The sequence below is a fragment of the Rhodamnia argentea genome, chromosome 4, assembly GCF_020921035.1.
Source record: "Rhodamnia argentea isolate NSW1041297 chromosome 4, ASM2092103v1, whole genome shotgun sequence".
NCBI lineage: Eukaryota > Viridiplantae > Streptophyta > Magnoliopsida > Myrtales > Myrtaceae > Rhodamnia > Rhodamnia argentea.
Window position 1 is genome coordinate 26,373,755 of NC_063153.1, and position 14,864 is coordinate 26,388,618.

Here is a 14,864-nt window from a genome sequence, read left to right on the forward strand (position 1 = left end):
AATGGAATTCCAGTACAATTCCCATGAATGCCTCCCCTCGTTATTGAATCTGGAGAAGATGGAAATAAACATTCGTAAGACAAAATAGAGGATTGACATTTCTTTTATTACCATGCAGCAAGCAACTCATAAGACAAACACGGTTTACTTTGCCATAAACTAACTCTGCACCGAAGTTAAATCATTGAATGTCTATCATTTATAGTCGCTAGAGATTGATGGGCATTCAAAAGAAATGAAGAGAGAAAGCAAATTAAAGCTTCATCTATGTTTTTTACCAGTCACCAAGGAGCTTGCACATTATGTAAATAAGGTCCTCTTCAAATAGTCAAGTACCTATAAATAGAAGTTGATGACTAGGTAATTGCACAACTACATGATCCAAAAAAACTGCACAACTACAACCGTTCTTGAAATTCCCTCTCAAAATCTCAATAAGAAAAAGGTTTAACAAGTACTAATCTCCAACTTCATCAATCATCAAGAGAAAGCAATATCGAGTTCGGATCCATGGTCATAATTGACAACTCTACATTAAATTCACAATGAAAATGATCATTGATGTATCTATTGTCAAATTGAAAGATGTACTTCACGGTAATGTTTTCTTACTTGGCTCAAAATTTTGGAGTTCTTCTAAGTCCTCCTTGATCGAAACTGAAAGTGGTGTAGATTGTATTCAATCCCGAGCACATATAAGGGCCTCTGCCATGCTTGGGGTCAAGGAGCTACGAAACACGTCAAGTACACAATCTCCCGTGCTGAATGTTGCCTCCGATGTTACGGTTGAGATGGGCACAGCCAAAATATCTCGAACAATGGAAGAGAGGATAGGATATCTCAAAGAATTGACTTTCCACCAATTTAAGATATCAAAGTTGGGGCTATATCGTTCATCTCCTTCTTCCAAATACTTATCTAATTCAGATTTTTCTTCCAAATATTCTAGTTCCGTTTGGCTAAGATACATTTCAGTCATAATGTCTCAAAGAACCGGATGAGATGTTGACACGCTCATTGTCCTTGTACCCTTGAACCTAAAGTTGCCTTGGGGGCATATATCGGTGCGATATTGCTCAAATAATGACATCAGAGATGTTATTGTTCAGAGAAAAAACTAAACCGAATGCTTGGTTAGCTCAATGTGGCCCCAAGTTATCTATTTATAATAAAGCCAAAAGGCCAAGAATTACAATATTGGCCTTATTGCTACTATTCGGAAAATAATAAAGAAAATAGACAAATATGCCCTCATGGGCCAAATATTCTCAACACTCCCCCTCAAATTGGAGCATAAACATCACACATGCCCAACTTGACTAAAATAGGATGAAACGATTTACTCCCTAGTCCTTTAGTGAACACATGGCAAGTTGATCATTGGACTGTACAAAGGGCATACAAATTAATCCACTTTCCAACTTCTCCTTGATAAAGTATCTGTCAATCTCCACATGTTTTGTACGATCATGTTGTACGGATTGTGAGCAATACTAATGGTGGCCTTATTATCACAATATAGCATCATAAGAAGATGAACGGATACACCAAGATCTTCAAGTAATCCTTTAAGCTATAACAGCTCACAAACTCCTTGCGCCATCGCACGAAACTCTACTTCAGCACTAGACCGAGCAACCACATTCTGCTTTTGGCTGCGCCAAGTCACAAGATTCCCTCCTAAGAAAGTACAATACCCATAAATAGACTTCCGGTCTGGAGATCCATCCCAATCAGCATCTATATAAGCTTCAAGCTTCAAGTCATCATGAGGAGATAAAAGAATCCCTTTCCCAGGAGCAGATTTCAAATACCGAAGGATCTAAAGAACAGCATTCATATGAGTAGAGTGTGGATCATGCATAAACCGACTCATCGGGCTCACAGCAAAAGCAATATCGGGTCGAGTGTGGGACACATAAATCAACTTGCCCACTAACCGTTGATAACAACCCTTATCCACTGGATCATCATCTTTTTCTCGAATATGAGTATTGGCCTCAATAGGCGTGTCAAAATGATGACATCCCAATAACCCAACCTCTGTCAAAAGATCAAGGACATACTTCCTTTGGGATAGAAATATACCCTTTGAAGATCGAGCAACTTTAATCCCAAGAAAGTACCGCAGTTTTCCAAGATCTTTTATCTTGAACTCTTGTCCGAGAAACTTCTTCAACCGACCGATCTCACTACTATCATTCCCTATGACAACAATGTCATCTACATAGACAATAAGAATAGTAATTTTGGCACTTGATTTCTTCACAAACAAAGTGTAATCAGCATTGCTCTGTTTATATCCAATAGAGACCATAGCTCTCTAAAACCTATCAAACCAGGCTCGAGGTGATTGCTTTAAACCATAAAGTACACGTTTTAGCTTGCACACTTTACCTTGAGTTTTGTCACAAGAAAAACCCGGAGGAATCTCCATATACACCTCCTCTTCTAACTCTCCATGAAGAAAGACATTCTTAACATCTAATTGCTGAAGATCCCATCTCCGGTTAACAACACACGAAAGCAGTACTCGAATAGTATTCAACTTGGCAACAGGAGCAAAGGTTTCTTAATAGTCAATTCTAAAAGTCCGAGTAAATCCCTTTGCCACTAACCGTGCTTTATATCCGTCCACAGCACTATCCATATTTTGTTTGACTACAAACACCCATTTACATCCTACCGGTTCTTTCCCAAGAGGAAGAACAACAAGATCCCACGTGTCATTTTTCTTCAAAACATACATCTCTTCCACCATTGCTGCCTTCCACTTCTCATTAGCAAAAGCTTCTTGCCAATTTTGTGGAATAGAAATAGAAGATATAGAAGATACAAAAGTACGATAAGAGCTAGACAAAGGGTCATATGAGACAAATTGGGATATAGGGTATTGAGTACAAGTTCTAGTACCCTTTCGAAGTGTAATAAGAAGATCGGAAGAAGCAACCATACCGGGAGTAGTAGAATCCGGATCGGGAGATGATGATTGAATAGGTAATGTGTCAGTGGTCTTAACCTACTTGTTGGTAGTGGGCTCCCTATGACTATATGTCTTCAATGTCTTGCTACTATCTATAGTTTGCGTAACAAGAGTGGGAGTAGACTCCCCCTGAAGTGGTTGCTTTGCTATCTCTTCTTGTGTTCTTGTACTATCCTCTTCTATTGCATGGTTCTCCTCTTGAGAAGGAGAATACTCTTGGGAAGGAGAAGAATCATCGGAGACTATTGGAGAAGAATGGTAAGTAATATCCATAGGAACATCCAGAGTAGGGAACACCTCTACACTAGGATACTCCCCCCGAAGAGGTGGAGCTGAATAATAGGAACTAGACTCGTGAGAAACCACATCCATAGATACGATGGTGTGCCTAGAAGGAGGATGATAACACTTATAACCCTTTTGAGTAGGTGAATACCCAAGAAAAATGCAACGGAGACCACATGGTTCCAACTTACTCTTAGAAGTGGTGTTACGAGCATAACAAACACAACCAAAAATTTTTGGAGTAAGAATAAAAGTTGATGATGCCTGTAAAACATCAATAGGTGGGCGAAAATCAAGAATTCTCGTAGGCATCCGATTTATTAAATAGGCAGCGGTTAAGATAGCATCACTCTAATACTGAGTTGGGACATGACAGGAAAACATAAGAGACCTAGCAACTTCTAGCAAATGTCGGTTCTTTCTTTCGGCAACACCATTTTGTGCGGGGGTATCAACACAACTAGTTTGAAGAATAATGCCATGATCAGAGAGATACCGTTGAAACCGACCCTCGGTGTACTCGGTGCCATTGTTACTGCGAAGAATTTTCAAAGTGGCATTGAACCGAGTTTGGATCATTTTGTGAAAATTTTGAAAACAGTGAAAAACATCACTCTTATGTTTCAGCAAATAAACCCAAGTTGTACGAGAATAACAATCAATAAAAGTGACAAACCATCGGTGACCGGAAATAGAAGTATGTAGGGAAGGACCCCACACATTAGTATGAATCACATGAAAAGGAAAACAACTTATAGTATTTGAATATGAATATGTTGAACGAGTTTGTTTAGCCGTAACATAGGCTTCACAAAAAAAACTCATCTTTATTACAAGTTAAAACAAGACTAGGAAATCTTTTTCTAAAGTTCTTAAAGTGGGGTGACCTAATTTGCAATGCCACCGATAAAGATCTGTCAATGCCGAATTAATTTGATGAGGCATAGAAGACAAAGTTGAAGTAGAAATCCCACTACCCTCAAGCAGATAAAGACCACATTTCAATCTCCTTCTCCGTTACCGGATCCCGAAAAACACAATAAGAAGGAAGAAGGTTACTTTACAGTTTAAGTCTCAAGTAAGACTACCGATAGAAAGGAGATTAGTGGAGAATGATGGAATGTGTAAAACGGAAGACAAGGGAAGAGTGGAGGAACAATTGATAACCCATTTTCTAGCAATGGAAGAAAGGGTTCCATCAACTAATCGAACTTTGTCTCTACGAGAAGTAGGGGTATATTGATGAAAGAGACTAGAAGAACCTATCATGTGATATGTAGCCCCTGTATCAATAATCCATGGGCTGGAAACAACGGATGTATTAAACCCCCCAAATAAGATGCCCGAAGTGGCTAGGTTTAAAGTAAAAGGAGAACATGAATTGGCAACCGTAGAGGAGGCAGCGACTGTAGAAGCTTTTAGTAGACGTCGAAATGCCCGAAGTTCTTCCTAGGATAAATCGATATCGGTAGTAGGTGCAGCAAGAACAATTTCAATGTGATTTGCCTTGTTTTTTGCCTTTCTTTGTGCCTTTTTTGCCTCAAAATCTGCGGGTTTTCCATGTAATTTCCAGCATGTAGCTTTAGTATGATACGACCTATAACAATGTTTATACTTAACCACTTCCTTATAGATATCATCGGAATGAAAGAACGAACCAATTTGGCAATAGTGCCAAGACTGGTTTGTAGAGCAGATCGATCAACGGAGGAATGAAGCATTGCTGCCCTACGGCTTTCTTCAAAGTGAACTAGGGCATAAGACTTTCCCAGAGTAGGGAATGGAGACCGGCTAAGAACTTGAACGATCATCCGATCATATTCAACATTTAATCCTGCCAAGAAATCATAAACTTTGATCTTGTCCATATGCCTCTTTTAGGCAGCAACATCCGCATCATTAGTTGGATGATAATCAGCATAATGATCTAGCTTTTGCCATAAACTCCGAAGCTCAGCATAATATTGAGATATAGTCATCTCCTTCTGAGTGGTGTCATGAACCTTTTTCCGAAGTTCATACATGTGTGCGTCATTCTCGAGTTGACCATAAGTATCCCTTGCACCGGCCCGTATTTGCGCTGCAATATATCCTTTTGCAATATGTGGTTGCATCGAGTTAAGCAAAAAGGACATTATCAAAGAGTCATTCGAGATCCACTTTTCTTGAGTAGTACCCGATATAGTCGGCATCGCAGAAGTGCTGTTGATATGTCCCGTAAGCTCACGGCCCGCAATGGTCAAGAATGTCGATCGAGACCATATCAAATAATTTGTGCTGTCAAGCTTCACGAGAATCGCGGCAAAAGTAATATAATCTGTACGACCATCTCCAGTAGGTGTAGAGCCCGAACCCTCGGACATTATATCTTAGAAGTTGATTTGAAAAGCGTGAAAGGAATAATCAAACCATCAAAAAACTTGGAACGAAGTCCTCCGGTAGTAGTCTAAATTTGTCCTCCAAAAATCAGCCAAATCGGATCATGGGAAGGCAAAAAAATCGATTTTTCATGGTTTTGAAAACCTAAAAAAAAAATCGATAATTCTGATTTTTCCCACGGAATCCGAAAAAAAAAAAAATATGGTAGTCCACGAACTGCAGTACTTTGGTGTTCGCAACGAGATAACTGTAGGCTCGCGGCAAGGCCGAAACAATCTCAAATAAGAAGATCCAAAAAATCGCAAAAGAGAATGAACCACCTATTGCAAAACTATAGAGAAGCTTTAATTTATCTCATAGAGGTGAGATTTAGGGCGGACATTAGATTCAAAGAATCACCTCATGAGTGTTGCCCTATGCTGTGAAAGAAGGCAAAGAAAAAGGTGAGAAGGAACTGCGGTGGGAGAGGGTGAAGGCGAGAAGAGAGAGAGAGAGAGAGAGAGAAGAACGCTTGCGTAGAGAAGAGATTAGGGTTAGGGTTTCGGTTCGGTCCTGGCTCTGATACCATGTTGAGAGAAAAAATTGAACCGAATGTTTGGTGGTCAATGTCACCCTAAGGTATCTATTTATATTAAAGCTAAAAGGCCAAGAATTACAATATTGCCCTTATTGCTACTATTCAGAAAATAATAAAGAAAATAGACAAATATGCCCTCATGGGCCAAATATTCTCAACATTTATTTATCTCATAATGTTTCTGCTTGCGTGCTTTCGTAGATATGATTAATCATCCATTTCACATACTCTGACTTATGTTCAAGGTAAAATATTCAGGCAACGAACAATGTTGGATTGATGTTGTTCACATTACCAAAATACTTATTGAATTTTATCTTTATTCTATTGGCCATATACTGCAAACTCTTGTCCTCATCCTCACAATATCTTTGAATCATCGTATAAACACCAAAGATATCTTTCACCATATCATTACTAGTAACATAAGAAGATCCCGATACTTTTAAAGTGTTATCATAGAACAACTTCAATGAAGGAAGAAGTAGGCAAGCATATTCCCAATCATCACTAGTTGGCAACCCTCTCATCTTGGAAAGCTATTCAACTGATTTTCTATCGCCAATTTCTAATGGGATAAAAGCTTTTTGAAACTTCTAAGCTGCTTCAAACATCATGTATGTTGAGTTCCAATGAGTCTCTACATCCAAACATACAAGATTTTTGGACTCGATATTCTCGACCTTAATGCACTTCTTAAACCTTTGCATCCTCAAAGGAGACGACCTCACATAACGCACGGTCGAGCGTATTCGAACAATTGAATCGTCTATATCCTCCAACCCATCTCTCACAATCAAACTCAGTATATGCGCACAATATCAAATGGAGTAACTCACCCGCCAATATTAAAGAATTTCAATAGTTAAGTCTTTTTTTCAAATAGTAGACTCTCAAGTCATTTGAGTTTGCATTATCCACGGTGATAGAAAAAATGCTTTTAATTCCCCAACTAGTCAAGCAACTCTCAACTGTTTTTTCTATAATCTTACTAGAATGTCCTAAGATTTGACAAAAATTCAAAATTTTCTTTTGTAATTTGTAATCAGCATCTACAAAATGAGTGGTAAGACGCGTGTAACTTAATTTTGGCAAGAGGTCTACATGTACTTTGTGAGACAAACTCTTGGAGATGTATCGGAGCAATATTTCTTCAATTTGCCTCTTTCCTCCAAGTATAACTTATAATGGTCTTGCCTCAATGTGTTTCTTGAGGGGATTAAAAATTTCAGTTGTATTCTACTCACAAATCACCGAAATCTCCCATTTTCTGCAAACTGGAAAGATAATTCATCGATACTAAACATGGCCGCTATATCTTTTCGACCAGCATCTTGGTCAAGTTTCCATGGTCCGGATGAACTAGAACTACCAACCCCAACAATCTGACTCGATGAACTTTTTTGCCTTTTCTCCACATTTGCATATGGATATTCCTTGCAACTAGCTAAATGATTATGCATCCCAACTAGTTCATTGACTACTGGAACAATCAATGAGAGCCCTACAATATATATATATATATATATATATATATATATATATATATATATATATATATTGTAGATATATATATTCAGCTTTATCTTGGTTATCGGTTATCCTTTTAAATGTTCCCACACAGCAGATCTTGTCCTTTTTCTGTTTGTGCCAGTAGGTCATTCATTGAAGATATCTATTAGCCATCAACAATTTCAATACCATGATCAGCATACATTTTTGCTTAAATAGAGTGGAAGAAGAAAACGCAATTCTCAAGCAAAATGAGAAAAGATAATGTAAACTCATCATGATAATGGGAAAACTGAATCGAATCAACTTCACAATAAGCAAAAAAGAAGCAGAGACATATAGATATATAAAATGGAAAATGACTATTCAGTAGATTGTGTAATAAAGAAATTTAGTCCTTATTCCCACCCCGCGCAAAGTGTCTTCATTATAGGATCCACTATTATCTCTCATACAAAGCAAGTGCTACAACAACGAGATGGGTTAAGCTCACTTCTCGGTCACCCCTACACCAACAATGGTCACACTAATGCTCATACTAGTCCTGAAGCTAATTATCAAAAGGGCAAACACATCCTAGAAAAGCAAAGCAAAGTAAAGGAAAGGAAAGGACAGTTAAAAAGGGATGGTAGCCAAATCGGTGAGAGATTGGTTAGAAATACACCAACCAAACGGGAGAGAGAAAGCGAGAGGGTTCCACCCAATACAAGAGAATTTTTAGCAAGCCTAAATGGGCGGGGTATAGATCTTTAACCAAGACAGGCTCGATGTGAATGTTGAAGATCTTAATGAACAAAAGAACAGAACATACACACTAGTTTCTGTGTATGCAATCATAAATCAGCTCAAAGGGAGGAATCCATACACACGTTTCTAAACAACCCTTGTAAAGAATAGCTATAAACACCAAAACAAACCCCTGCAGCACATCATTGTAAACACCAAAAAAACCCACTAAAATTCATTTTATGGCCATAGCAAAACGTAGGCAAAATACAAAGAAAAATGAAGAAGAAAACAGAAATGATAATCCGGATCATGGCATGGAATGGCAAACAAAAAGCTATAGACTGGAAAGGTGGTTATCGAGACGGGACTCATGGTGTCTTCTGTTTGGATGGGAACTTGCATTGAAGGAGCCGAAATAGTCACAGAGTCGGCCATTGAGCAGATGGCGAGGCAAGGAGTCAAGCTTAGAAACCTTTGGCTCCAAGAACCTTCCTAGATCGCAATTGAAAGACAATTAAAATTACCATGAAGTATCATTAAAGTATATCAAATATATCCGTAATAAACAAAGGTCAGCCGCCTTTGTAGCGAATATAGGCACGATAGCTCACTCTTTCATCATATAAATGATAGACCAACATGTTGAAATGAATAGAAGAATTGTCACCAATTAGCACAATCAATTGATTAGCAAAAGTATACATGGCAATGAACAACTAAAGATGGTGTACCAATTGAAACGGATAAGTATGTTAACATTACATCAATGTAATTTTCTATGATTGTTAATAAAAGAAAATAAGTGAAGAAAATCGAAAGAGAACGTCCCCACATCAGATTGTACAAGCTATTGAAGACACCAATTAGTCGCAAATGAAGATGACGAATAGGGAGGCGGAGCTATGTCACGACAATAGAGAGGGGGGAGGGGCTCACCTTGTTGCAATGGGGGCTAGGGTTGCAACAAAGCTAGGGTTTTGACGAGAAGCAGAGTTACGGTCGCGGTGACGGACATTCAACGGTGCTTGCGACAATGGAACTCCAGTGAAGAGGAGATGGAGATGTATGGCTAAGTATGTGCACGCGAGAGAAAAGGATGCAAGAGAGGGAGTGTGTAATGAGAAAAGTTTTAATTTATGTTTTTGTTCCAAACTTATTTCTGAGTTAAGAATTTGTCCTAGAAATAGAAAAATGAAATTGCTTACGAAATAGATTTCTCTTCCAAATCTGATCTTTGGAATAGAAAAATAGAAAAATAAATAAACATAACGGTTATCATGTACGCCCTTAAGCTCTTAACATTGTGTTGTCCGAATTGGCTAGTTTTTTTTTTTATTGTTGTGATTTTTAATACGTCATTTTTCAGGAAAAATTATCCAAAAATTTATAATCTCAACATGCCAATTCGACATAAATCTTTTAACAATACTTAGTTTTAAATCATTTTTCTTTTTTCTTTTCTTTCTTTTTCTTTTTTTTCCTCCTTCATCCAGCCTATCGTCGGGTCGGTGTCCGGTCGGATGCAAGGCTAGCCCCCGCTAAATCTGGTGGCGGGTGAGGGCAAGCTTTTGAATTAAACATTTCTCCAAGTTGTTAGAAATTGTAGTGATGAAATTTATCAAGGCAATATCTTGATACCACCCATGGGTGAAAAGTGAACCTAACATGTAATTGCATGACGTGGCCTATAACCATGTTAGGCGTTATGTGAGAGACAAATATTTATAGAGATATAATGACATGAGAGGGTGTTGTTAATATTTGAACTCTCGATTTGATGTTCCGATACCACGTGAAAGAGCTTAAGTTGTCAACTACCGCAACCGAGGAATGTATGTTAAGCTTATATCCCGATAGAGCTATTAGTAAGGCCTTTTGGTTGAAGTGGTGTTTATTTTTTGTTGTGGTAGTCTAATCTAATCCTTTGGCACATGTGTGATGTTATTAGATCTTTTATTGATATATAGAGTATACGACGCATTATGATTCTAATGTAGAACAATTAGCAAATGTGTATATCGAATTATTCGAGCAAGCAGACAACAAATCAAATCAAAGAAGATTGCGAGATCTTAGAAGATGCAAACCGGCTACGCTAATTTTGGCAATCTTTGATCTCCAAATTCATTCGTTCACTGGATTATTGTGAGACCAGAAATTTTGAACGCGTTTTGAAGACTTTCCCCTTTATCAACATTTTGCCTTCATTTCATGATTTGATTCGTGATTTGATTTTAGTTGTTTCCTAAAGGGAGATCTCCTTATAAATAGGCGCCTAGGACATTGTAAGAGGCATCATTATCATTTATAATAAAACTTATCTTTGGAATTCTTTTCCAAGGTTTCTCTTGTGACGATGACTAATAACGTTAATGTCAATCTTCCCGTAGCCGAGGGCTGTGGAAACGAGCCTATTACATGGGCTGAGTTCAACAACCTTGTGGAGCAAAACAACTAGAGGTTTCAAGCCTACATTGGTAATCTTCCGGCCGAACTTGCTCAAGTCCCTTGAGTTCCGGAAGTAGCTATGGAACGTGGGACCAATCCCCGACAAAGGCAATCAACCTACGTTGAGGATTCCGTATAAAAATAAGAAGAGTTCCTAAACGTGCCTATTCATGGAGGCTGGCGAAACAGGGGATACCAACGAGATCACGAGCAATATCAAATCAAGGTTGACCTCCCAAACTTCAACAGAAACTAAAACATCGAAGACTTTATGGATTGGCTTTCGAATGTTAAGAAATTCTTCAATGCCATGGAGATTGAAGAGGATCGCCAAGTAAAATTGTTGGCATACAAGTTAAAGGGCGGCACCTCGGCTTGGTGGGAGCATACACGGTTGACCTAACGCCGATCAAAAAAAGCTCCCATCCAAACATGGAATATAATGAGGCAAATGTTGAAGGTTCGGTTCCTCCCAATTGATTATGAGCAACTATTATTTCAGTAATTCTAGAACTACAAGCAGCTCGGTCGATTAGTGCAAACTTACACAGAAGAGTTTCTCCGACTCTCTGCCCATAACAACCTAGCTAAGTCGAAGGCCCAACAAACCGCCAAGTACATTAATGGCTTGCGACTCAACTTCCAAGAGCTGTTGAGATGCAACCGGAGAGGACTAGCCCCACTACTCGAGCTAATAGTTATTCCGTCCGTGAATCATTCGGAAAGGGAAGACAATCAGATGTTCTGGGATCTTCTAACCAAACCTACGATACAAACTAAATTTTGAGGAGTACTGCAGGGACTTTCAAGGAATCGGTCATTGCAAACACCTATAACACCAATTTGAATGCCTAGAATCCATACGCCAAGCCACAATCAATCAAATGCTACGGGTGCAACAAGCTGGGCCATCATTCAAGCAAATGCCCATGGCGAAAGATGGCCAATATAGTTGAGCATGATGACGACATATATGAAAATGACTGGGTGGATGAAGAAGTGGAGGATGGAGAGGGTGAACATGTCAACCGGGTTGTCAAGCGACTGTTGCTTTCCCCACGAAGAGTCTTTTCCGTGGCCGATGCACCGTCAATGGCAAAGTCTCCGATGCCATCATCGATAATGGCAACTGTGAGGATATAGTGTCCAAGGCCCTGGTAGATTATTTTCAACTAAAGAAAGAATCACATCCCTCCCCTTATACAATCGGGTGGATTCGTAAAGGGGCTGAACTCAAGGTAACGTAGCTATTTCATTTACCTATTTCAATTGAAAAGTCCTATAAGGAAACACTTATTTGTGATGTGGTGGAGATGGATGATTGCCATGTCTTGCTGGGACGATCGTGGCAATACAATGTTGACATCACTCACCAAGCCCGAGAGAACACGTACTCATTCGTGTGGGAAAAGACAAAGATTATTTTGAAGCCAAAGAGTAACACTCCTCAAGCCCCAAAGAAGTAGAGTGCATGCATTATATTAAACGTCTGTAAATGTGAAGGGATATACATCATCATGAATAAAGGTATCAACGAGCTGTTATTCACATTCCCGAGGCTCTTCAGCCTTTATTGAAAGCATTCAACGACGTTATTTCGAAGGATCTACTTGTTGGATTGCCTCCCTTGAGGGATATCCAACATGAGATTGACTTTCTTCTGAGAGCAAGCCTCCCTAATTTGCCGCACTACCATATGAACCCTATAGAGAATCAAATATTACAAGACCAGGTGGAAGAACTCCATCGAAAAGGCTTGTTGCGTGAAAGGAAGAGCTCTTGTGCGGTCCCCGCACTACTCACACCGAAGAAAGACAGGAGCATTCATACGTGCGTTAATAACCGGGCAATTAATCTGATTACTATTGAGTACCGATTCCCAATCCCTCGCCTTGACGACATGCTTGATCGACTTGCTGGGTCAAAGGTATTTACAAAGATTGATCTACGTAGCGGATACCACCAAATTCGCATATGCCCCGGTGACGAATGAAAGACAGCTTTTAAAACAAGTGAAGGGTTGTACGAATGGCTTGTCATGCCATTTGGCCTCACCAGCGCACCTAGCACCTTTATGCATTTGATGACTCGGGTCCTTAAACCTTTCATTAGCAAGTTTGTGGTGGCCTTCCTCGATGACATCCTCATATGCAGTCTAAATGATCGGCAACACATGGAGCATCTAAGAGATGTCTTGTTGGCCTTACAGACGAACCAATTGTATATAAATCCAAAGAAATGAAGCTTCATGACAAACCAACTCCTCTTCTTGATGTATATTATTGGAGCATAAGGCCTTCAAGTTGATGCAAAGAAGGTAGCTTCCATTTACGACTAGCCAAGTTCCCTGATCGTTAGAGAGGCGTAGCTTCCGCAGGCTTGCAACATTCTACCAATGCTTTATCCAAAATTTCAGCACCATTATGGCCCCAATCACCGAGTGTCTAATGAAAGGGAAACTTCATTGGGGGTAACGAAGCAAAAGTCAGCTTTATTCTCATCAAAGAAAAATTTTCCATGGCACCAATGGTGATACTCTCGGATTTTGAAAAGGTATTTGAATTGGACCGTGATGCCTCTGGTGTAGGCATTAGCGCTATTCTCTCCCAAGAAGGTAAGTCTATTGCTTGTTTTAGTGAGAAACTTAATGATGTTTGTATGCGATGGTCTACTTATGGGCAAGAATACTTTGTTGTATTACGTGCCATCGAGTATTGGCAGCCTTATCTTTATCAAAATGAGTTTTTCCTTAATAATGACCATCGGGCACTCAAGTATATTAAGAGTCAGAAGAATCTAAATCGAATGCATACATGTTGGGTCTCCTTTTTGGAGTAATTCAACTTCGTGCTTCGACATAACGCGGGCCACTTGAACAGAGCCACCGATGCACTTAGTTGTCATGCTGAAACACACGTCACCATGCGCAACAACATTGTGGGATTTGACCATCTCTTTTCCCTTTATGTCGAGGATGATGATTTTCAAGATATTTGGGAGAAGTGTTCTAGGGCGAGCTCTCATGGCAACCCGATCATTCGAGACAAATATTTTGTTCTTTAGAAATAGGTTGTGCATCCCTCACGGCTCTTTGCGGGAACAACCGATTCAAGAACTCCATGGTGGCAATCTCGGAGGGCATTTTGGATGAGACAAAACTTTTGCCTTGGTTAAAGATCGGTATTATTGGCCTCAACCGAAGCGGGATGTTGGGCGATTTGTGAAAAAGTGCTACATCTGCCGGATCGCCAAAGGCCACTCTCAAAACACCGGTCTTTACACACCTATACCTATTCCTTTTGGACCACTTCATGTTGGGTCCTCCCCGAATCCAAGAAGGTATGGATTCTATTTTTATGGTGGTGAACAGGTTCACAAAGATGGCACATTTCATTCCTTACTAAAAGACTTTCGATGCTTCTCAAGTGGCAAGCCTATTCTTTTGGGAAGTAGTTCGCATGCATGGTGTGCCCAGGACAATCACTTCCACTCGTGACACCAAATTCCTTAGTCGTTTTTGGAGGACCCTATGGTGCTTATTTAGGACAGATTTACAATATAGCAGTTCTTTCCATCCCCGGACCAACGGTCAAACTAAAGTCGACAATCGTACTATGGAAGATATCATTCGATGTCTCCGTAGTGACATGTCAAAGCAATGAAACCAATATTTTACTCCTGTTGAGTTCGTTTTCAATGACACCGTCAATCGTTCCACAGGCAAATCTCCATTTGAGGTCATCTATGGGAAAACTCCACAATATACACTGGACCTAGTGCCTTTGCCTAAAGTCCCAAGATACTGAGACTTAGCAATAAAACTGCAGGAGATACAAAAGATGTGAAGAAATAGTTGGAAGCTTCCATCACTGTCTACAAAATTACTGCAGATAAACACCGCCGCCTTAAAGTATTTAACGAGGGTGATGAAGTGATTGTCTACCTCCGCAA